The 24473-nt window shown below is 38.7% G+C and overlaps 2 protein-coding genes across 2 annotated transcripts in view; one reads left to right on the forward strand and one right to left on the reverse strand.

Moving 5' to 3' along the window:
* DDX60L (DExD/H-box 60 like) overlaps positions 1-24473 on the reverse strand; it is a 259291-nt gene that overhangs the window by 178719 nt on the left and 56099 nt on the right. Inside the window, exon 3 of the mRNA XM_055111991.2 lies at positions 1634-1779. The gene's annotated coding sequence lies outside the window, so the exon portion shown is untranslated. The remainder of the gene's footprint in view (positions 1-1633; positions 1780-24473) is intronic.
* The window catches only part of PALLD (palladin, cytoskeletal associated protein), a 423408-nt gene that overhangs the window by 25946 nt on the left and 372989 nt on the right, over positions 1-24473 (forward strand). The window lies entirely within an intron of this gene.

Raw genomic sequence — 24473 nt, forward strand, 5'->3', positions numbered from 1 at the left:
ACATTTTAACTTATACTCCTTTATTTGTTTTGATAAAAAAGAGAGTCAAACAGAATTGTCTGGAATCTTTTCTTAAGGTTAACAGCTTTCTGTTCCCCTTTGTTCAAGTGTTCATTTTAATAATCTAATTATTCCAGATCTATGATTCCTGCTACTCAGGACTCTCCCAAAAGACCCCTGACTTCTGATGTTCCACTTCTGCCTGTCCTTTAACCCAAATAGATTCCTGTTGCCCTTCCAGCAAAACAAAACGAAAGGAAATGACATGCTACAGAAGGCTTTCTTCTCAGTTTGCAACAAACCCTGTAACAAGGTTTTCCCTCTGTTTAGGATAAAGGTCTCTGGGCACCTAAGGCATTAAGCCACAGAGCATTGCCCTCCTGCATTATTACCATCCTGGGATTACCTTTTAAAACATTCTAGCATTTGTATTTGACCGTGTTCACACTGCTATAAAGAACTGCCTGAGATTAGGTAATTTATAAAGGAAAGAGGTTTAACTGACTCACAGTTCATGGCTGGAGAGGTCTCAGGAAACTTACAATTATGGCGGAAGGCAAAGGGAAAGCAAGACACCTTCCACACAGTGCAGCACAAGGCAGGAAGAAATGTCAAGGAAAGCGAGGAAGAGCCCCTTATAAAACCATCAGATCTCGTGAGAACTCACTCACTATCACGAGACCAGCATGGGGGAAACGACCCCCATGATTCAATTACCTCCACCTGGTCTCTCCCTTGACACTTGGGGATTATGGGATTATAATTCAAGGTGAGATTTAGGTGGAGACACAAAGCCTAACTATATCAGCATTGAAAAGGTTCTCTCTTTTTTCTTTTGAGGCGGAGTCTCACTCTGTCTCCCAGGCTGGAGTGCAGTGGCGCGATCTTGGCTCACTGCAAGCTCCACCTCCCGGGTTCAAGCCATTCTCCTGCCTCAGCCTCCCGAGTAGCTGGGACTATAGGCGCCTGCCACCACGCCCGGCTAATTTTTTTGTATTTTTAGTAGAGACAGTTTCATCGTGTTAGCCAGGATGGTCTGGATCTCCTGACCTTGTGATCCGCTGCCTCAGCCTCCCAAAATGCTGGGATTACAGGCGTGAGCCACCGCGCCCGGCGGAAAAGGTTTTCTAGAGTTTAGTGCTTTCAAATTATCTTTACTACAGATACATTTCTAAAAGGATATGCCTTTCCAATTTCATTAAGTTGCTTAGGGTGAGAACATAGGACTGAGGAAATAATTGGGCACAAAAAACAGCTCTTACCTGTAACCCTTTCAAGTGCAAACTGTGATGACAAATGCTTTACTCACTCAATAACTAATAACATACTTTTGGTTACACAAACATGCTGCTAAAAAATCGTATTTTCAATGATTGAAGCAATTATTCTACATAATTTTCACTTAGCAGTTCTAAGAATGTATTGATTTGTTTTCTGCTCATCTGGTATACTGGAGCAAATTGTTTAGCTGTGATGCTTTACAAAGTGCCATGTATCACTTTGTATCTCCAATTAAATTTCAATTAAGAAATCTTATAATTATCTTATATCAACCAGCCAAGAGCAGAAATTCCTCATATTGAATCATACTTACACTACTAATGAGACTGTCAAGGTTTGGCTTTATGTTTACCTCAGATAGGCGTCCAAAAACTGTGATGATTGTCCAAACTTTCCGAACATCTTGAGTCTGCAAAATTTCGCTGGCAGTCTTGTGGGAAGAAGTTTCTTTTCTGCATGAGCCATAGTGTCTGCTTCAAGTCCTGGCTCAAAGTCAGACTACAAAGGCAGACAAAAATGAGAGGGAAATTTTTATCTAAGTAGTTCAAAGCTTCAAAATGGATGAAAGGTTCAGGAAAAGGGAAAGTTTATTTTCTTTAAAACCAGTTCAACATATTTTGTGCCTATGGCCACATTCATGTTTAACCTGTTACAGCAGTAATAAATTGAATTCTATCCCCCTTCAGGTGAGAATAACCAGTAAGGAAACTTTCTGTGACATATTTTATATTCTTGGATCTTTTCCCCGTTTTAACACACAAGAGTGGCAATACCAAAACAAGCTGTGTTTTTATTTGAATTGTGCTTATACATAGGCATCATAAGTATATACTGAAGTATTTGCTTAAGCAAGTAGGGTATTAAGTAGGATTTTAAAAATAAGTAGAGGCAAAACGGGAATGATAATTGAAAATGTATAGAATTATAAAATGTGCCTCATGATTTGAAGTATAGATCCAGTGAATTATTCTGAGTAAGTAAACAATCCACTTCCTTTTTTCTATCTGGAATCTAATAAAATGTTTTAAAGCCTTTGCCCTTAAAATGAAAAGGTAAGTATACAAAGAAAATTGAAAGATTTAATCGAATGAGAAATTGCTTAATATAATTCCTACAGTCATGACATTCCAAGTTCAGAACAATTTGTTTTAAATTTAAATAAAATAAAATAAAATTTTATTTTAAATAAATTTTAAATAAAATAAAATAAAATTTTATTTTAAATAAATTTTAAATAAAATAAAATAAAATTTTATTTTAAATAAATTTTAAATAAAATAAAATAAAATTTTATTTTAAATAAATTTTAAATAAAATAAAATAAAATTTTATTTTAAATAAATTTTAAATAAAATAATAAAATTCAGTCCATTTTAGCCATAGACCTTGTTTTTCAAATGACCTTATGATTCAGTTATTATACCTGCGCTCATTCTGTGACAGTTCATTCCAGAAGAGACACAATCGTACAAAGCTGAACATAAAATAAATCTTGGTTTCTTATTGAATTTTAAATTACATTGGGAATGCTTTTGGAATAATTCCGGACCTTAGGAGAAAAAACGTCTCCCAACTCAAAAGTCCCAGGTTCCATCTCAACTTTTCACATTCACAGGCAGAGCCTCCAAAAATAAATTACAGGCAAGCTTAAAAGATCAGAAAGGCTTTCCCATTGTGCGAGTGGGTGATTACCCGTGATTGGTGTCTGTTACAGTCATTGTGTCTTTCTCTAGGATTCTCTCTCTGTTTCCGAAACACATGTGTTCCAAGTTTTGGATGCTACGACTTCATGTTCATGTGGTTCAGAATTTAGCCCTCCCCCAGCCCCTAAAAAGGCTGATCTTATGGGCGTGAAAAACAGGTATTTCACAGATTTAGATAAATGTATAGTGTGTCATAAAACTAGCTCATAGAATTATAATTTGAAATTGTTAAGAACATTGTGAGTACCTACTACCTGAGGGATGAATTTTAATGGTACACCTTATTTTGTTTCATCCTTACTACACCTGTGCTATCCCATTTTACAAATAAGGAAAACTGAGGCTTAGAGAAATTAAGTAACTTTTCCATAATTTGTCAGTTAGGAAATGATACAAGTTGAGTTCAGATCTAAGTTTTCAGACCCCACGTCAAGGGGTTTCAGCTTTAAAAATTACGAGTCCTGCCCGGGCGCGGTGGCTCACGCCTGTAATCCTAGCACTTTGGGAGGCCGAGGCAGGGGAATAACAAGGTCAGGAGTTCGAGACCAGCCTGGCTAACATGGAGAAACCCCATTTCTACTAAAAATACAAAAATTAGCCACCCGTGGTGGCCCACCCCTGTAATCCCAGCTACTCAGGAGGCTGAGGCAGGAGAATCGCTTGAACCCAGGAGGCGGAGGTTGCAGTGAGCCGAGATGGCGCCACTGACTGTCTCAAAAAATAAAAATAAATAAATAAATAAATATGCTTTGGAAAACCTAAAGGTTGTGCAAAGGCCTCTCACAATTTCTTTTTATAGTTAATTTATGAAAAATGCAACACGCAGTCTCATCAAAGCTCAAAATTATCTTTTTCATCCCCATTGGTACCCTGTTGATTCTTCCAAACTAAACTAAACACAGCTGCATATAATTCAGATTTATTATACTTTATTTTATTTTTTAAAATAATTTCAACTTTTAGATTCGGGGGTACACGTGCAGGTTTGTTACATGGGTATATCGCATGGTGCTGAGGCTTGGGGTACGACTGATCTGGTCACCCAGGTATTGAGCATAGTACCCAAGAGTTAGTTTCTCACCCCCTTCCCTTCTCCCTCCCTCCCCCTTCTAGTAATCCCCAATGTCTACTGTTGCCATCTTTATGTCCATGTCATACTTTTTTATGATGTAAACCAACTATAGTGTAGTCCAAGACCTTAAAGGCACCTGAAGCTGAAAAAGAATGTTAATTATGGCACCGTATTATGACCAAGTCATCCCAGTCTGTGCTGCGACATGAGCCCTAACGATTTTCTCATTAGCAGATGCTCTAGCTGGTTTCCATGAAGGCTTTCCATAGTGACTTCCATAGTCGTCATAGGCGACTACTATCAGATTCCATCTCAACTTTTCACATTCACAGGCAGAGTCTCCAAAAATAAATTACAGGCAAGCTTAAAAGATCAGAAAGGCTTTCCCAGCATGCGAGTGGGTGATTCATTTGATTTGTGCCTGTTACAGTCATTGTGTCTTTCTCTAGGCTTCTTTCTGTTTCCGAAACACAAAACTACAGAAACCACCTCACCCTCTTTCTGTCCTTAGGGTTCACGCTAATTATGTTTTTACTCTGAAATGGGTTTTAGGATTGAAGGGCCATGTCGAATGGTGATAATTCTATTTCAGTTAGACAAGAGCCTGGAAAAAAATTATTTTAAATGAGTTTCAGTTTGCGCATTTTTTTAAAAAAAGAGCAAAAAGTATGCATGTATGTTTGTTTTTACATTCTTCTTTATTTTTATCTTCTTACTTTGCTTTTTAATGAGTCATTAGCATTGGAAAATGAAAACAATTTTTCTCTAGCCAAGAAATATTGCAGGTATTACACATTCTCCTACATCAAAGCAAAGGCACTCCAAGCCCCCTTTTTAATGAAAAGAGTTTTTAGCAGGTGGGAAGAAAAAAAAAAAAAGCACTTGCTCCTGGGATGATAAAAAGCCATTTTTCACTGCAAAATTATTAAATTAGCTGTAAGGAGTTGGAGTTTGTATTTGGCATTCCTTCTCACCTCACCCCAGCCTTCATCTCTCATTGCATTTTTGTGGAAGGATTATAGATGTACTCTAAATTGTTGACCTATCATGGAGATGGTAGTTAGTCTCCAAATTCCCTGTGGGCAAAGATGATTGCAGTCTCCCTGCTAATAAGTACACTTCAGTTCTATGAAATTTATACTTAAAAGAAAACAATGGAAAATGTGGCACAAACACATTGTCATATTTACGCAGATATGTTGACTCACTGTTACTTAAGCATCAATGAATTCTTCAGGGCTCAAGATGGGGATAAATATTCAGGGAGGTAACTGCACTCATTCTTTATCCGTTTGTGTTATTTGGGTTTTTACTTGGTTTCTTTATTTTTGCTTTTTTCTCATATGAGAAGTGTTCAGATGACAGCACATCCAACAACAAAATTCAGCCCCCATCCTATAAAAACGTCCTCTCTTAGACTGTCTTGTTAGTTGTGACATATTTTATTGTAAACTAAAACTAACTGGGAATTGGGTTGTATTTATTTTACACTCTCACTCATTTTATTTATTTATTTATTTATTTATTTATTTATTTATTTATCTGTTGAGACAGTCTTACTCTGTCGCCCAAGCTGGAGTGCAGTGGCACGAGGCCCAGGTTCAAGCGATTCTCCTGCCTCAGCCTCCTGAGTAGCTGGGATTACAGGTGCTCGCCACCACACCTGGCTAATTTTTTTGTATTTTTAGTAGAGACAGGGTTTCACCATGTTGGCCAGGCTAGTCGCAAACTCCTGACCTCCAGTGATCCGCCCACCTCAGCCTCCCAAAGTGCTGGAATTACAAGCATGAGCCACCATGCCCAACCTCTCTTACTCATTTTATAATAGATACAGTCTTTAAAGAAATATAAGCCATTTGATTGCCCAATTATATGTTGCAAAAAAATAAAAATGTTGAAAAGTGTCCCTTCCAGTCAACATATATTTATTGAGCACCTACTCAGTGAAGACACTGTTCAGGATGCCCGGAATACAGGAGTGAACAAAAGAGACAAAAATGCCTGCCTTTTGAAGCTGACATTTGAGTTGCAGAGGTGAGGGGAAAGTGGTGGTGGATCTACCCTAACATCTGCATTATCACTATGTGCTCAAATTCATATGTGTATGTTTCCCAAACTGGTCTCATCATCACAAACACACACATACACACACCTTTAAGGTTATACTGCTGTTATCCACATTTGGCAAGTGAGAAAACTGAGGCACAGCAAGGATAAGTATTGTGTCAGTCACCCAGGTAGTGAATGACATGTCCGAGACTCTAGCCTGAGCAGTTTGTCTCTGGGATCTGTGGTTTTATGGTAACTAAAACCGCCACTCATGGCTAGACATGGTGGGTTGTGCCTGTGGTCCCAGCTACTTGGGAGGCTGAGATGGGAGGGTCACTTGACCCTAGGAGTTCGAGGCTGCAGTGAGCTATGATCATACCACTGCACTCTAGCCTGGGCAACAGAGAGAAAAAAGAAAATTTTTTAAAATAAATTTTAAAAAAACAAACTGCTGCACCCTATTAACAATTATTGTGGCAGGTTTTTAGTGGCAAAGAATTCTGAAGTACTTTGTTGAGTGCTCCCACCTAGGAAACTAGTCTTTTACCTAACTTGGCACTTTATATCAACCACAACCACAATCCAGCAGTTTCCATAAACAGAAAAATTATACCATAACTACTTATGTAAAGCTATATGTAAGGCTCCCTATATATTTATGTAAAGCTCTCTCTCTCTATATATATATATATATGGTTTACATGTTTCTCCCAGCTAACCTTTCCATATATATATATATATATATATATATATGTATATATATATATACATGGAGAGAAAGAGAGAGAGAGAGCTTAGGCAGATACCAACCTTGGGTGGGAATCTTTCACATCCTCAAAAAGGTTTGGGCCTATCTGATGGCCTTGTTGCATCATTGCCCTCTGATGTGGCTGGACCCAGAGCAAGGGCCATTTCCAGACAGTCTCCACCAGCCCACTGGATTCACCTGGCTCCTCAGACCTCTGCCTCTTCCATTTCCGTATGACCTAATTACCTGCTGTCTTTTGATATATTAAGATTTTGTGCCACTCTTCTACTGAGATGGACCTTAAATCCTCATGAGCTGATACTGTCTCGTCTACTTTATGAGAAAGCATAGCACAGTAATTAAGAGCACAGCCTCTGAGCATGTCAGCTAGGACCACTTCCTAGCTCCATCATTTGCAAGCTGTGTGACACTGAGAACGTCACTTGCCTTGTCTGACCCTCATCTTCTTCATTTGTAAAATGGAGACGATACTACTGTTGAGAGGAATATATGAGTTAATAGATAGAAAGTAATTAGGATAACACATGACACCTAGTTGATAGTATATAAATTATATTTATTATTATTTTTTTTGGCATCTTCCCTCTCCACATAATCTCGTCTCAACTCCAGGGACTACAGTTAAGTTTAACTGGGCTTACTAGGCAAGATGTGCTACTAAATGGGCATCTAGTTTAATGTATAAAACACAATCTCTGTAAGTTTTTCTCTATTCTGCCTCCGCCACAGTTGTAAGAGAGAGACATTTCTACCTCCATAATGGCATAGATGATTGAATGCAAATGGCAGGAGGGCAAAAAAAAAAATTAAATGAAGTAGATGAAATGAGCTAAATGTTTGAAAATGAGCTACATATTTAATTATATTAAATATTGTATATTATACCCTGTCCCAAGAGTCTGAGTCATGATTTGAAAGGTACCTTCCCACAACCAGCGAAGCTGGGAAAAGATACCCCACCTTATAGACACTATTGGCTCCCTCCAGCCTTTCGAAAAGTCTTAACAAATACTAAATCTGCAGACTGCATTTCATTGCTAAAGTCTCACAAAATTTTAGTTCTCAGCAGAGACATTAGTATCTTTGGGGGAAAAAAAACCCAAAGGAAGAGATCCTTCTAGTTTTGCTCACTCATTAAAAATGTGTTGAATAATGAATGAATTTGGCGTATTTGTGTATACATGAAGATGTACTCATGTATATGCATATATACAGAATATTTGCCAATAATTGTTTTATATATATTCTTTCTCCATTTTTACTGCCTGAATACTGAAAACAAATTTCTTGACTTAATTCTACAAGGCAAATACCACATAATCTGCTATTCCAAATGTCATTGATAAATCATGTATTTATCTGTGTGAATGTTTTCCAACTTTTAAAATTAGAAACTACATGTTCTGTTTATAATTTCTCTCACTGATATATACTGATTATTAGATGATTTGAAATTTAGTCCTAAGTACACATTTCTGCATATCCTGCAGTGTTAGCAAGATAAGAACTTGACTTATTTGTCCATTTCAACAAATATTTTCAGTACCTATTATATGCCTGGCATAGGCCCTGTGGATATCAAAATAAGTAAATGCAGTCTTGCCTTGAGTAGTATAATATTGCAGCATAGCTCATGGTACTGATAATTCTTGAGGTTAATGTGTGTGTTAATTACGTATTTATAGGTGTATCCATTAATGGAAAACTTCCCAGGATCTACTGGGCATTTAAAGATGGGAGAGTGAGCTTGTTATTATAAATAAATTAAGCCAACCATTTACTTAGAATTTTTTATCCTAATTTAAAATACAGATAAGATTATATGACTTTAAAAAATCATCTTGAATTACTAAAATACTTAAGTGAATTGCAAAATCAAAAAGGATAATTTCGTTTTACACTTATTTCTATTATCAGCATTTGTAGAAAATTTTACACTTCTTATTTCCTAGTTTATTCAGAAAATTCCAAGGCTGTTCACTAAAAAAGTTAACTGATTTTGCAAGTAATCTCATGAGCTAGCCCACCCTAACAGAAAGGGACTCATTTTTACAGCAGGACAATGTTTCTCCCAGCTAACCTTGTTTCTGGAGGGTTGTCCAAGTCATCCCCAGGGACACAACGTAAAAGCTACTTCAGATTTTGTGGGTCTCTTGGGACACAAACACCATACACGTGCCTATATATGAGCGTCACTCACTTGGGTAGAGGCTAGCATTGTCAGGACAGATGCAGGTCTGATTTCTCAGATCCAGCAACTTCAATCCTTGGAATATTAGATTAACTCTCTCAGCCTGTGAGAGGAAATCAAAGTGGTGGCAGAAATAATCCCGGAGCTCAGACTGAAATCATTTCCTCATGAGCTTTTTATTTTCATCCTCTCTGGTTTCCAAAACTCAAATTCCTTACTTAGTATCTCTCTAAAGCCTGAGTCCTTAGTGTAAATGACTATTTCCTTTGCTCTCTTTTAATAGAACTCAAGATTGGCCGGGCGTGGTGGCTCACGCCTGTAATCCCAGCACTTTGGGAGGGCGAGGCGGGCGGATTACCTGAGGTCAGGAGTTCAAGACCAGCCTGGCCAACATGGTGAAACCTCGTCTCTACTAAAAGTATAAAAAAATTAGCCGGGCGAGGTGGCAGGTGCCTGTAATCCCAGCTACTTGGGAGGCTGAGGCAGGAGAATCACTTGAACCCGGGAGGCGGAGGTTGCAGTGAGCCGAGATTGCACCACTGCACTCCAGCCTGGGCAACAAGAGAGAAACTCTGTCTCAAAAAAAAAAAAAAAAAAAAAAAAGAACTCAGTTTCTTTTTCTTTATTGCTTCCTACAGCTAATCTATAGCAAATTACATACCTTGTTTGATTTTTTACCTATTCACTCTTTTAATCTGAGCCTTCTGTCTATCCTCCTTTTCCCACATCTGTCCTAGATCCATTCCAGGTGTGTGACTATTGCACTGCTCTTTCCTATTTCAAACACAATATCATTAGGAATACCAGTATTTATTTACAATGACAAAACAACTGAGTTTTGTAATTACATAATGTCAGTTTATCAATATATAATATCCACTTCCTACAGTCAGAAAGAGGAACAGTTCTATCATGTACAATTATGATGGGAAAGGTGGAATGATCCCTTATGCAGCAATTTTAAGTGAGTTCATGATTTTAAATTACTTAAAATAAGTGCTAGGAAGCTCCCATTTTCAAACCCTTTATTTTCCTGGCTTAACAGAGGAATAAAATAGTATTTAAATGCACAATTCCATTCTAGAAGAATGGATTCTGTTAGGAAAGAAATTTAGGGGTAGCTCTTTCATTTAACCAAGCAGCTTGATAGCTTCTGTATATGCACAGGTTGGCCTGGAGCTGAGTTTGAGAGTAAGGAACAGAGAAAGACGAATTACTGTGTGTATTCATCTGAGAAACATATGGAGTTCCTGCAGGAAATATGAGAGGAAGAGAATAAAGAACAATAATGAGAGTGAGAGCAGTCAGCAAGATCAGAGTGCTCAGAACATATCGGAAGCCAGTAAAAAATTCCAACGCCCCCCACCCCCCACCCACCAAAAGAAAGTTTAAGAACAGAGATGCCTGCTTTTCAAATTAAAATGTTTATCATTCCAGCTCCTTAAGCTTTCCTTGCCTCCCCCAAATTACCAGTAAAATCTCTTAGCACAGAAAATCTTTGTGTGAGTGAAATTCTGTGAAAATCAGAACAAGAAGCTGAGCTATTGGGGTCCACAAAGCAAAGAACAGGTATAGCCCAGGCAAGATGCTGGGATTTGAACTTGAAGAAGGATCTTAGAGCCAGGAGTTACCATGAGAATTTAAGCCCCTGAAAATTCATAGACATCCTGCAGGTCTTTAAACTTTCCATAGGTGCCGAAATGAAAAAAGTTGGTCCAGTATAACCCAGTTTCTGAGGATATCCGCTGATACGTGTACTATAATCAAACATCAGTTTGTCACTGTCCCACTTAAAATGTGAGGGCTAAAACTAAGCACAAATTCCAAATGATTTATTTCCAGCACAGAGAAGAAGTTGGGACCTCTCTTATTTCCTGAACCTGATTATACTTCTATGGATACTATAAAGCAGCCTAGGTTTACATTATGTATTTCAATCCATCACATGCTGATCTCATAGCCACAGATTTTTTTATTCACATGAACAACTGTCTTCTCTCCCTGTTCCCCAAAGCTGTATTTCATAATTTTTTTAAAGTAATCTGAACTTAACACCTTATATTTTTCCCTATTAAATTTTACCTTTTGGGTTTTTGTGGCCAGCATTCCAACCTGTTCAAACATTTTAGAGTTCTGATTCTGTTACCCCTTGTCTCAGCTGCAGATTTGATCCATCTGCCTTTACCTGACAAGGGGTTATAAGGAGCCGTGGACAAAGAGAAAGAATACAAATCTCAAGCCCTGGACCGTCGCCCCACACGCCTACTAACTGGGTGTGTGGCAAGCACCCGGCCAGTGATTTAACCTTTCAGAAACTAAGTTTCCCTGTTTGTAAAGTAGAAAAGCCGATTTCTGGCAAACTTGCCTCAGGTTATTAGGAAAACCAAGTGGGGAGTGTGTGGGAGTGTGTGTGTTGTGTGTGTGTGTGGCCAGCCTAACACCGCCAATAACACCACAATGAACGTGGAGCCCTCTGGGGTAACTGTGAAGATCTCCTTCCAGGCCAGGCGTGGAGGCTCATGTCTGTAATCCTAGCACTTTGGGAGGCCAAGGCAGGCAGATTGCCTGAGCTCAGGAGTTTTGAGACCACCCTGGCCAACCTGGTGAAACCTTATCGCTACTAAAATACAAAAAAAAAAAAAAAAAAAAAAGCCAGGTGTGGTGGCAGGTGCCTGTAGTCTGAGCTACTCAGGAGGTTGAGGCACAAGAATTGCTTAAACCTGGGAGGCGTGGCCAGGCACAGTGGCTTATGCCTGTAATCCCAGGACTTTTGGAGGCTAAGGCGGGCAGATCACGAGGTCGAGATAGAGACCATCCTGGCCAACATGGTGAAACCCCATCTCTACTAAAAATACAAAAATTAGCTTGGTGTGGTGGCGTGCGCCTGTAGTCCCAGCTACCCAGGAGGCTGAGGCAGGAAAATTACTGGAACCCGGGAGGCGGAGCTTGCAGTGAGCCGTGATCGTGCCACTGCACTCCAGCCTGGGCGACAGAGCAAGACTCTGTCTCAAAAAAAAAAAAAAAAACCTGGGAGGCGGAGGTGGCAGTGAGCCGAGAATGTGCCACTGCATTCCAGCCTGGGCAACAAAGAGCAAACAAACAAACAAACAAACAAAAAAGTCTCCTTCAGACTCAGCACAATTAATTATCCAGCATGTGCTTCTTGAACACCAACTACACGTCAGACCCAAAGTGTTCAACATAAAAAAATTAATGAGACAAAAGGATCTTATCTAAAGCCATTAATAAGAAATTCTAAAAGATTGAAGGGGAGAGTTCAGTCACCAATGAGGTAATATTTACTGTTAAATTTTATTGCTCTGACTTGAAGATGGAAGAGGCTGTTCCTTGCTTTTTTTCAGATGAAAAAAGGAAAAGAGATCATTTCCTTCTAACTCAGGAAAAAAAAAAAAAAAACAGGGAAACACTTTAATACTCTCAGCAGATCATATTACTTCTAAATTATCTGTACACTTCTTTGTTTTCTGGTGTATACAAAGAAAAGAAGCAATGATTTGAGATGATTTTGAAGACAAAGTTCTTCCCAATGACTAGTTAAATCTAAAGAGATTCCCCAAGGCTGAATCTCAGAAGAGGCTAATAAAATACTGATATGAGAGATGAGAGAGTCTGGTGAAATGGTCTGGTGTGGGGCCTCGGCATTATCAGGGAAATCTAACGCAAGTCCTAGGTGAGAACCGTTGTAGGAGAGACAAAGTAAGGAGAGTTGAAGTTCAAAGCTCTGGGAAAGAGCATCCTATGATATAATAAAGGATAATAAGGATATACAAGTCTTATTTTTAAAACTATCTTACATGTTTCCTTTGAAAGGTTGCTTTAAAATTATTACCGTAAATGATTTTATTCTTGAAATTAACGATTTAAATACAAATTTGAGGAGCGTGGTAAATAATATGAAAGTTGCAGACTGGGTAGAGTGGCTCATACTTGTAATCACAATATTTTGGGAGGCCAAGGCAGGAGGTTTGCTTGGGCCCAGGAGGTTGTTGTAGTGAGATTATAGTGAGCCATGACTGTGCCACTGCAATCCAGCCTGGGTGACAGAGCAAGACCCTATCTCTAAAAAAGAAAGAAAGAAAGAAAAAAGAAAGAAAAAAAGAATTAAAAAAGAAAGTTGCTATTAAATCTTGAGGAAAATATAATTATCTCAGAAAAACACCATCTGATGATTTAAGCCACCATCTGACAATTTAAATCACTTACTCTCTATAAATATTTAAATTTCCATGTGGTCTGCTTTTTGAGTGATGAATTTTCTTTTTTTACAAAGATATCATTGAAATAATTAAAATTGTCAATTGATTGCAATGTCACACTTCTCAAAAAAAAAAAAAAATTAGTATTGCAGCGTCTAAACCAAAAGCATAAGGGCAGTGAATGCAAAACAGATGTTCATCTCGGTGGGTGTTCAAAACAATTTTTTAAAGTCAGATGTCTCTGTATATGTGTTTGTACAGCCTCAAGACACGGTCTTAACAGTTTATATATTTAAATGCTCACTCATTTGATATAATGTCAAGTAAACAAGATAGCATTAAAATCAACTACTCAATTAATTTATTTTTTCCATCCTTTATTTCTACGGATTTTTCAAACATCTAGTACTGAAGGATCTTGACATTTTTAACCCAGTACATTCCCTCCCTCTTATTAATACTTCACCCAATTATCTTTTTTAAAGTATCCTATTTAGAGGGAAGCTAGAGCCTACAATTTATTTTAATATTCTGGTGAGAGATGAGAAACAAAGATATCCATCAAAGGGCTATTTAATTTTAGAAAAGTTAACCAGCCATTAGACATTCGTGGGCAATAGTTCAAGGAACAAGAACCACAAAAAAAAAAATGAGAGTTAGAATTGAAGAAACAAATCTTTAACCCTCAGAAAACCAAGAGATTTTTTAATACCTTATTTTCTATAGTAGCATTTAGCAAAAGGCAATGAAATTCTATCCCCAAAATGAAGAAGTTTATGATGGTTCTGACAATAATTCATTTATGTAGAATTATATTATTTACACTTTCATCCATGTTGTCTTATTTATTCCTCCCAACATCTTTGAGTAATCATTTTACAAATAGAAAATAAATCTGAGTAATTTCTCCATTAGCCATAGTGAATACAACACATTAGGAAATTAATGCCAGGTTCATCTCTCTCAATGCTCAGTGCCATTTCCCCTGTATCAGCAAATACTTAGGATAACTGTGGGCCTGGGATTGTGGAGGGATTGGAACTAAAGCACACTTAATAAAAAGGAGAGAAGAGTTCCTCAGGGCTAATCCTAAGTTAAAAGGGATGACTTTACTTTGTCTGAGTCAGTGTAAAACTACATTTTTTTTTTTATCAAAACAGAAAATGAAAACAAAGAAAAATGGTAAGTGCTTCAATCATACCATCCAAAGCAGAGAATTACCATATTCAAGTCATGGAGCTCCCCCAGGCCTACAAGTATTTGAGTTATTCTAGTTCTCTGTTCGTCTGGGATAAAATAGAATAAAACCCTGCAAGACTCACAGGGAAAGCCAAATGCGGAACCGAAGCAAAAGGGACATTTTTGGCAAAATGACAAAACACAGTAAGCCTCTATAACTAATCTGGACTTCAAGCTAGAGATATTTATGAGCTTCTAAAGAGCCACTGGGAGAGTCTCCCCGTGCCCAGTGCCCACCTGAACTTCTGTAGTTACATTCCTCACTCACTATGGGGGTGCCCTCTTTGGGAACTTTGCTAATCAAGCCGGGCACTCAAGATCAAATTTTTGCTATGCAAGCAAATTAGTATCACTTATAGGGGGTCAGTATTTAGTTTTGTCTCTTTAGGGGCATATGTTATGAATCCCTCAATTACTAATTTAGTTTTGTTTTTCAGTTTGATACTCTGCCCCCAATCCATGTTCTTTCATTGAACTGTAATGTTTTACTACTTGTCATTATTTTTGGAAAAACAGTTTCTAACTCTCTTGTTACTAGTGCTAATTTGCATAATTTGAATTAATGGAGAATTTGCCAACACTTACATAGCTTCTACAAAGTTTGCAGTTGCTTCAAGAATTTTCACATTTTATAAATCCAATTACAAAGTTTAGAGTTATCTATGCACTATAGTGTATACCCTTGTTACATTATAATTTTTATACCCCTGAAAGACTTATTACAAATCACAGAAAGCCAAAATCATTGTATTCTTGCCTGAATTGGGTAGTCTTTTTTTCAATTTCTCTTAATTTGATGAATAAAAAATAAATCTATTTTTATGTGCATTTTTGAATATGAATTATATTTTCAAATGTTTTTATTTTCTCTTTTGTGAATTGTTTGCTCAGGTCTTTTGCCTATTATTTCAGCAATCTGAGGAAACTCTAGGGCAAAATTAGGAAGCTGCTAGCCACATTTTATAATTTGCTTAAGAACTGGCAATGACAGTTTATCAGGATTTTATACATAAGGATTCCAGGAGTATACTTCATAACCACAAACTTGGGAGTCACAATTCTTTTATTGTGTAAATGGTAGAATTCCTGAGTGCTTGGTGCACTAGTTATTAAAGGAAATAAAACAAAATTTCAAAATATAGTAACCATGAGGACTAATTTTGTTACCTACTCTTTGTAAAGGAGATATCAATGTGGATAAAAACAAACCTGGGGGTACATATATTAAGACTTTCAAAGGCCCTTGACAATAGTTTAGAATAAAAATGATGTTTCATTTTTTTAACATTTTATAACTTGTTTTTTTAAATTAAAAAAAAAACAAAACAGGCAATGTGAATCATGTATTTAGAGCAGCTTGTCCATGGCTAGTGAACTGGCTTGGAGGTAGCAAACCAAGGACAAATCTCCACTAAATGAAGTAAAATTAAACACTCATGTTGGCTTATGATCAGTGCCGGAAACATCTGACTCTGATATTATAGTGTGATTTGGAAGAGAAAATTCACAATGACATTTCCAATTTTCAGATGACACCAAGTTTTTCCAAGTCATGACATACCAAGTCAAATTGGGAAGGAAGATAGAGGAAGCTCCCGTGAGTCTTTGGTTTTGAGGTACTACTCCACAAGGGTAAACCTTTGAGATGTATACATTAAATACATTAGGTAAAATCTTTGAGATTTACCCTATAAGGTAAATCTCTAGTGTCATTGGCCCAATTTAAAGATGTGAAAACTGAGTCTCAGAGATGTTAGTTTAAGTCACCCAAGTTGACTCAGCCAGTAAGTGAGGAGTTTGTATTTGACATCAATCTAAATAAGAGCCTATCCTTTACTGCCCCCAATGTGAGAGAGGAAGGAATCACACTCATGAAGGGACCCAAAGCCAACGTGGGGTGAGGGGAGGGCAGGAACCTGGGAAGTTGGATTCATTTGGTTTTTTGAGTTGGTGAGAAACAAGCAGGTATATTTAAATGTGGGGAAGTATGAAGTGATATTTTTAAGGAAGTCCAGTGCTGCAGGAAAATGAATCCCTGGAATCCATGAGCTTTCTTATACCACTTACTGGCAACACAGGCTCTAAACACTAACCTGCCAGCAACATCAACCCAGTTCATTAGCTAACTTTTCCTGTTTGGAAACACAATGGCAAACATTATCCTACCCAGTACAAAGTCATAACCCCCTATACAGGAAGAAAGCTGTGGAAATCTGAAGTGAAATTTTAAAATTGTTATATATTCCTATGTATTTAATATGTGGGTTTTTTGGGGGGTTTTCTTGTTTGTTTTTGTTTTGTTTTGTTTTTGAGACAGAGTCTCACTCTGTCGGCCAGGGTGGAGTGCAGTGGCATGATCTCAGCTCACTGCAACCTCTGCCTCCCGGGCTCATGCGATTGTCCTGCCTCAGCCTCCTGAGTAGCTGAGACTACAGGCGCGTGCCACCATGACCGGTAATTTTTTTATTTTTAACAGAGACAGGGTTTCACCATATTGGACAGGCTGATCTCGAACTCCTGACCTCAGGTAATCCGCTTGCCTTGGCCTCCCAAAGTGCTGGGAGTACAGGCGGGTGCCACCACGCCCAGACAATATGTGTTAAGCATTGTGCTAATACTTCACATGCTGGGCAACATCCAACAACCTATAACCCTACAAACCTATAACCCAACAACCCTATAAGATAAATCTCTAGTGTCATTGGCCCATTTTAAAGATGTGAAAACTGAGTCTCAGAGATATTAGGTAAGTCACCCAAGCTTACTTAGCCAGTAAGTGAGGAGTTTGGATTTGAAACCAATCTAATTGAAAACCTATTCTTTACTGTCCCCATATGTGAGAGAAGGAACCACAGCCATGAAGGGACTCAAAACGACTGTGAGGAGGGCAAGTCTGGAAAAAAAAAAGCCTTATAATGTTGTAATGGCTCTAGTAAAAGTCTGCAAAAGGTAGAGATGGGTAAAGTTAAAGCAAACAGAGTCTAAGTCCAAGATAAGGTAATTCATTTATGAGAGTCATTAATGCAAGTGCTACAATTGAAAAATTTTTTAATGTAAAATGTTTAAACTAGTAAGTGACATATTTGCAATCAGTGGATTCAGAAAAATTAAGTTACTGGAGAGAATATTCCTGTGCTTGGGTTGGCACTAAAGAAAGATAACTCTGTCTGCCTACAAAGGAACCTGTGGTATTGCTGTCAGAAAAAGAAGGCTGGGGTGAATTAGACTGAACGTTTGTGTATAATGATTCTTAATCTGTACTTCAAAAATGTATCATTAGACATGCAGATATGTTTACCCACTTTTGTTGTTGTTGTTGTTGTTGTTGTTGGCCTTGCTTTGTTTTTTTGGACTGTTTTTCCTTATGTCTAACTTAGATTCTGATAAGCACCAAGCTGCTTCCCTACCTGAGTGCCTTGGAATATGCATTTTTCCTCTTACTGGAATGTTCTTTCTCCTCTCCCTCCTACTACCATTCAATGGAGAGGGCTTCTGGGTAGGGTAGGGCATCATGTTATTTTTATTTGCTGAATCAGGGAATTCTACATTCTGGAAGGAAACTTCTGATATTTGTGACAGCGGCGATTTTAAAAACTGTTCATTTACCACATCTTTCCCTGAGTCCAAGGTCCGTGGCAGCAGAGACCATGTCTGTCCAGCCCCCACTGAGGCCAGCGCAGTGCCTGGCACACAGGGAACCATCACTAAGACCTGGTTCAATGCAGGACATCCTTCGGCTTGTACATGAAGCCCGGTAGCTCTGTTTTATGAGGGTAGGAAACATCTGGTCACCATTGTTTATGAAATATTTGCCACCTGAAAAACCATTATTATTAGGTCATTCCTTGTTCCTTGCTTTATTTTTGTGAGTTTTTTTCTCTCCATTAAGAACGTATTTCCTGAAACTCCTTATTGGCAAGGAAAGCTAACTCACTTTTTACTTTCTCCAATACCCTTATTGAGTTTCTCTCTTACTCTTCAGATCACCAATGATTAGTGGGGAAATCTACCAATGCTGGAGCAAAGACACTATCCCATCTTTAATGGGGAGAAATTTGTAGAACCATAAAACTACAGCAAAAGTGTTGAACACCTCTATGTCAGCCAATCCGTGGTCACCACAGATGTTCATAGTCTCACAGCAATGCATGTTACCTGTATTTTTAGAATTGTTTAAAACAAAAGTGACTATTATTATTTAACAAGTTGTAATGCTGACATGGTAAACATTAAAATATTTGAGGCTAAGCACGCTCTTAATTTTTTTAAAAGATTTTTGTTATGGAGCAATTTGAAAGTCTTTAATGCTCCATATATAAACAAACTTTTTTATATTTTGCTTTTATATATCTTTCGTTTAATAATCTTGATTTCAGAATCTACCAGAATTTAATTCTAGAGCCCTCCAAAATAAATAATCAGCTTTCAGGTTATCTCAACAACTTCACTGATATTTTAAAGAAAAACCTATCATATTTATACTATTTACTTTTATACTATCATGTTTATACTATTTATATTTATACTATTCATATTTATACCAAGATACAAATTAAAAACACTGGAACAAAATACATTAAAATGGAAACAATGTTTGCCTTCGTAGGGCATAATTTTGAGTGATTTTTTTGTTTCTATTTTTGTATTTTTATTTGTATACGATGAGATTTATATGCAAGGAGAAAAAACAAACAAAATATTCAATTTTATTGGAGTCCAGTCTTCTAATGAAGTATGAAAGAAAGAAACATGTAGATCTACTATTATTAAAGATTTATACGAATATTAAAGATGTTTCCTGGGGTGTTTTCCCCAGTGAATTGAACTTGTGAGTAAGTCCTAAGTGCCAGCAATGAGAGCGAAGCAGGTATCTGTTAATGCTGGTTAGGAACGGAGCATAGAGAATAGAACCACAGAAACCAAAGAAGACTAAAACTGGTTCTGAGGGTTGAGGCCTGAGAAAAATCCATACCAGGTTCCAGCCTTTCCCTAACTAAAAAGGAGGAAGATGGCTGAATCTGCCTGGTGGGGAGAGGGGTAATTTGCTGCAGGTGGAACCACTTTATTCAGACCTGAGCACTGCAGCGAGCCCTCTGTGGACCCGCTTTGCTGAGAAAACTTGCTGCTCCCTGGGTTCTATCCAGAGCAGCCTGGCGACTGTGTTCTAATTTTTCTTTTAGATAGCTGAATATAAGTATTAGAATGAAAGATCTGATATTAGCAGATCAATCATCTCTTTCTCCACTTTCTGTTACACAATTAAACCAGCAGGTGAGGCAGAGTGCCGCAAAAGTAAGTAGACCAGCTGTTCCATTTCAGAATAGACTTGCCAAGCATAACACATTTAGAAACAAAATGCAGTTCATTCCAAAGCAGTTGATTTAATCCCTCATTATCCGTCTATGTATTCAGCATCATGGCCCATCTTGACACCTTATTAATAAATTATTCAAAAGCTTACCTCTGGATAGCATAGTTGTTAAGACCTAGGGATCCAGTCAAAAAGAGGGATCGATTCCAGGCTCAGATGCAAATTAACTCTATAACCTAAGACACCCTATTTAACCTTCTTAAATCTTCATTTTCTCATTTGTAAAATGTGTATAGAACCACCCCGAAGTTCTGGGATCATGGATTAGAAAGAGAAAAGGTTTAAGACCTCTTAGCACAGTTTCTAACACATAGTATAGTCAGTGTTCGTAAATGGAGTTCATATTAATACCTTTTTTTTTTTTTTGAGACAGAGTCTCACTCTGTTGCCCAGGCTGGAGTGCAGTGGCGCAATCTCGGCTCACTGCAAGCTCCGCCCCCCGGGTTCACGCCATTCTCCTGCCTCAGCCTCCAGAGTAGCTGGGACTACAGCTGCCCACCACCACGCCCGGCTAATTTTTTGTATTTTTAGTAGAGACGGGGTTTCACCGTGTTAGCCAGGATGCTCTCGATCTCCTGACCTCGTGATCCGCCCGCCTCTGCCTCCCAAAGTGCTGGGATTACAGGTGTGAGCCACCACGCCCGGCCATATTAATACCTTTTAAAATAGGGACCAGAAGCAGGAGACTGAGAAAATAAGAAAGTACAGAAATTTGTGCTAGAGAAAAAGATGGGAGGAAAAGTGTCACACCTTGGGGCTTCCCCGATGTCTCTTTGCCTCTTAGGTGCAGGGTACTCCATACTCTGGTGACTAAGGCATGAAGCCTAGAAGAAGTGGCTACTTCTGCCTGTGGTTTATAGCCCTACTTTATTTCCTAGACAGCTCCCTGCACAGATTAGAAGGCAGGAAGCAGAGCAAGTGTTCCTGTAATCAGCCTCCCCCGGGAACTGTCAGTATTCAATGGGCTCTCAACTCACATTTCCACTTGTTTTGTTTTGTTTTGTTTTGTTTTGTTTTGTTTTGAGACAGAGTCTCGCCCTGTTGCCCAGGCTGGAGTGCAGTGACGGGATCTTGGCTCACTGCAACCTCCACCTCCCGGCTTCAAGCAATTCTCCTTCCTCAGCCTCCCAAGTAGCTGGGATTACAGGTGTGTGCCACCACGTCTCAGTAATTTTTGTATTTTTAGTAGAGATGGGGTTTCACCATGTTGGCCAGTCTGGTCTCAAACTCCTGACCTCAGGTGATCTGCCCATCTCAGCCTCCCAAAGTGCTGGGATTACAGGCGTGAGCCACCACTCCCGGCCTCCACTTGTTCGTTCAATATACGTTTGCCCTATAGAGTTCCATGCATCTGAGAATATTCCAACAAATCTTAGACCATTTCCAAGCAACGGATCCCTATTGTACTATTTCTTCTATTTCTCTCTGTAAGCATTAACTTTGAAACTACAGCCATTAAATCATATTCATTAGTTCATTCCAGGCATAATCAATATGTTGGACTAGGACAACTCAAGAAGTAAACAAATCATAATCAATTCCTCTTGTCCCCTACCCCTTTAAATTTATTCCACTGGACTGCAGTAATCTTCCTGTGTCCCAATGTGGAAACGCATAGACACTATCCACTGTTACGTAAGGTGCCCTACATGCGCATTAAATCTCAAGCATTGTCTCCTTCAGTAGTAAGAAGGCCTAATCCCATGTAATTCTCAAACCTCTGAGCTTGTTGTGGTATGAGATTTTCTCCCCTACCCCAGTTAGGACCTACTTCAGGCTTGAGTCAGCTGTGAGCAGGGGGATTCCCTCCTGCTGTTAATCTCTCCCTGCTCACCCCTGTCTGTGCACTTCCTACCAGCAGGGATGTGGGAAAGGGAGGGAAGGTGGGGAGACAGGACAATCCTTACTTGGCTGGGTAGCTTTGCTCTCTCTGGTCCTGGTGATGGCTAAAACCAGCTCTTTTTCTCATTGAGTGCTTTGTAGGCTCTACAGAGCCTATGCAGAGCCCTTCGTCTCCTCATTACCAATGGCCATTTGGGACTCCTTCCTCAGCTCCTGCAAATCAGTTCCTCATCTTCAGCCTTTTTCTGATGAGGTCACCTCTCACCCCTACGGGCTACTGTGTTGTACCAACAGCAGCTCCATCCTTCATGTCCCATGTTTACTCATCCCCCAGCTCTGGCCCCCAAACTGCAAGTGAAAACCAGTGCTGGCAGATCAGCGCTTCCCTGGCTCTCCACACAAAGGCACTCAGATCTCCTTTCCTGTGAAACTTTCCAGGACAGGTTAGACCCCAGTCCACGGTACACTTTACCTTTCTCAGGCAGGAGTCAGGCGCCAGCCCTCTGGGTATCCCACATGCAAGGAAGGCATTTCAAAGCGGTAGAGGTGGCCCTTCCTCCATCACCAGGCTTATGGTTTGGAGATAACATCCCTCCCTCAGCTCTTTCACAAACAGAAACGTGCCTGGCAGCAGCTCTCTCCAAGTGAGTCTCTTCACCAGCCCTTCTTCCCTCTCCGAACTCTCACCACTTTTTATATCCTTGATGCGCTGAAGGGCCCAAGAGTCTTGGAACTGGTTTTTAATTCCTTTCTTTGAAAATCCAAATATATGGATCTGTCTCAGATACACATGGGTACCCATTATCCACCACCATGCTTGTGCTTCCATTGAAGCAGAGACCAGAGGAGCCCCATTCTAACATCCTGTTACATAAGTGAAAATGGAATTTCTTTGGAATGCCATTTATTGTCATGGTGCCAGGAGTTCATCATAATCAACATTACAAAGGAAATACCAAAGGAAGCAATAATGATCTGCCATTTATTGTAAAACATGACCTAGGTGTGTCTTTTTTCTGTGTTTATAAAATGACAAGGTTCAAATTATAATGTAACTTTCCACATAGCAATTGAAATCACAGACTGAGAGGTTATTACAGGACTAGGTTGGAATGAATAGATTATCCATATGATTTGATTTACCCTAATATAGTTTCTTTTAGTTCCAACATGAAATCTCCCCCTTTTAACTCACCCTGAATTACAAATGACTTAACAGAAGCAGAAATATTTTCTCTGGAAAAACATAGTAAAGTGTAAAAGGAACTCTGGATTTTTAGCCATAACAAGATTTTTACACTGTATTTCCCCCTGATGTATCTGCCTTAAGATTCTTCAGTCACTTCATGTTGACTGTTTAGCCTCTGAAAACTCTAATTAGTTTAACAAGTTAGCCAGCCAACGCCACAGCAACACTATACACAAATAGAGAAGATCAGGTCAGTTTTGCTGAAAAGAAGGATCATTAAAGGTACAGAGCATGAGATATTGACCCAACCCTTCTGATAAATGATACAGAAACTATTTGCTCATGAACGAGTAAACTATGCCCCCACCTTGACACTGAATTTTAATCACTAGAAATGGAATTATATCAAAATTCAAACATAGCTGAAAAATTTTAAGATAACATGTTTAAATATGCACATTTCAAGTAAAAGAACATTATTATAGTGATAATATCAGAGCCATTTGCAGAGAACTTTTAAGTCTTATCAAGAAAGCAATACATAGGCTGGGCGTGGTGGCTCACACCTATAATCTCAGCACTTTGAGAGGCCGAGGTGGGTGGACTGCTTGAGCCCAGGAGGTTGAGACAGGCCTGGGCAACATGGCGAAACCCCATCTCTACAAAAAATACAAAAATTAGCCAGATATGGTAGTGTGCCTAGCTACTACAGGCACTTGCCTGTAGTACTGGCTACCCAGGGAAGTTGAGCTTGCAGTGAGCTGTGATCACACCACTGCACTCTAGCCTGGGCAACAGAGTGAAACCCTGTCTCAAAAAGAAAGAAAGAGAGAGAGAAAAAAAAAAAAAGAAAGAGAGAGAGAGAGAGCATGCAAGCAAGCAGTGTATAAACCAGTGAATTTTACCTGGCGCTTTTAAAAATAATATTTGAGTTCATATGAAATTCAAATAGCATCTTACAAATTTCAATGTATATTTCCTAGAAGTAATTCAAGGTACCCTCAATATATGGTGTCAGGTAGAGTATAAAGGGGTATAATGATCAATGCAGCAACTTCATGACAGACATGAGCTGAAATGGGTTGTAGAATGTTCTTTCTGAAGACCCATAATTAGATTTCTAGCTTGTTGTTCAATAAAATAGTTCAGGTACCCTAAGTGAAGTACATGACCTCTCACACAAGAAAACTGTCTCATTCTGCAAGGCCAGTTGCTTGCTTTTCACAGTGACATTCATCACCTTACTGAATCCTTTAAGAATGAAGTTCTTCTTGTCCAGTAACACTGCAGCTGGAAACAAGGCAGACGCTGGAAAGCACTAGAACTGTGCACAATGTTGACAGTGTAATCTGAAACTACTCAGCAGTTCCTAGTATCAGGTTCACACATAATTTGAACCAGACAGATTTCTTTTGAAACTTTCTCTTAAAAGTTTCATTTAAATTAGAAGACGAAGAGTATATCAAGAAATTACTCTTAGTAACCCAAATGAATTAAATGATCCTAAAATGATTTAAGTGATTCATAGCACTTTCCCAAGCAGTCTCTGT

This window comes from Pan paniscus, chromosome 3, assembly GCF_029289425.2.
Source record: "Pan paniscus chromosome 3, NHGRI_mPanPan1-v2.0_pri, whole genome shotgun sequence".
NCBI classification, from domain to species: Eukaryota; Metazoa; Chordata; class Mammalia; order Primates; family Hominidae; genus Pan; species Pan paniscus.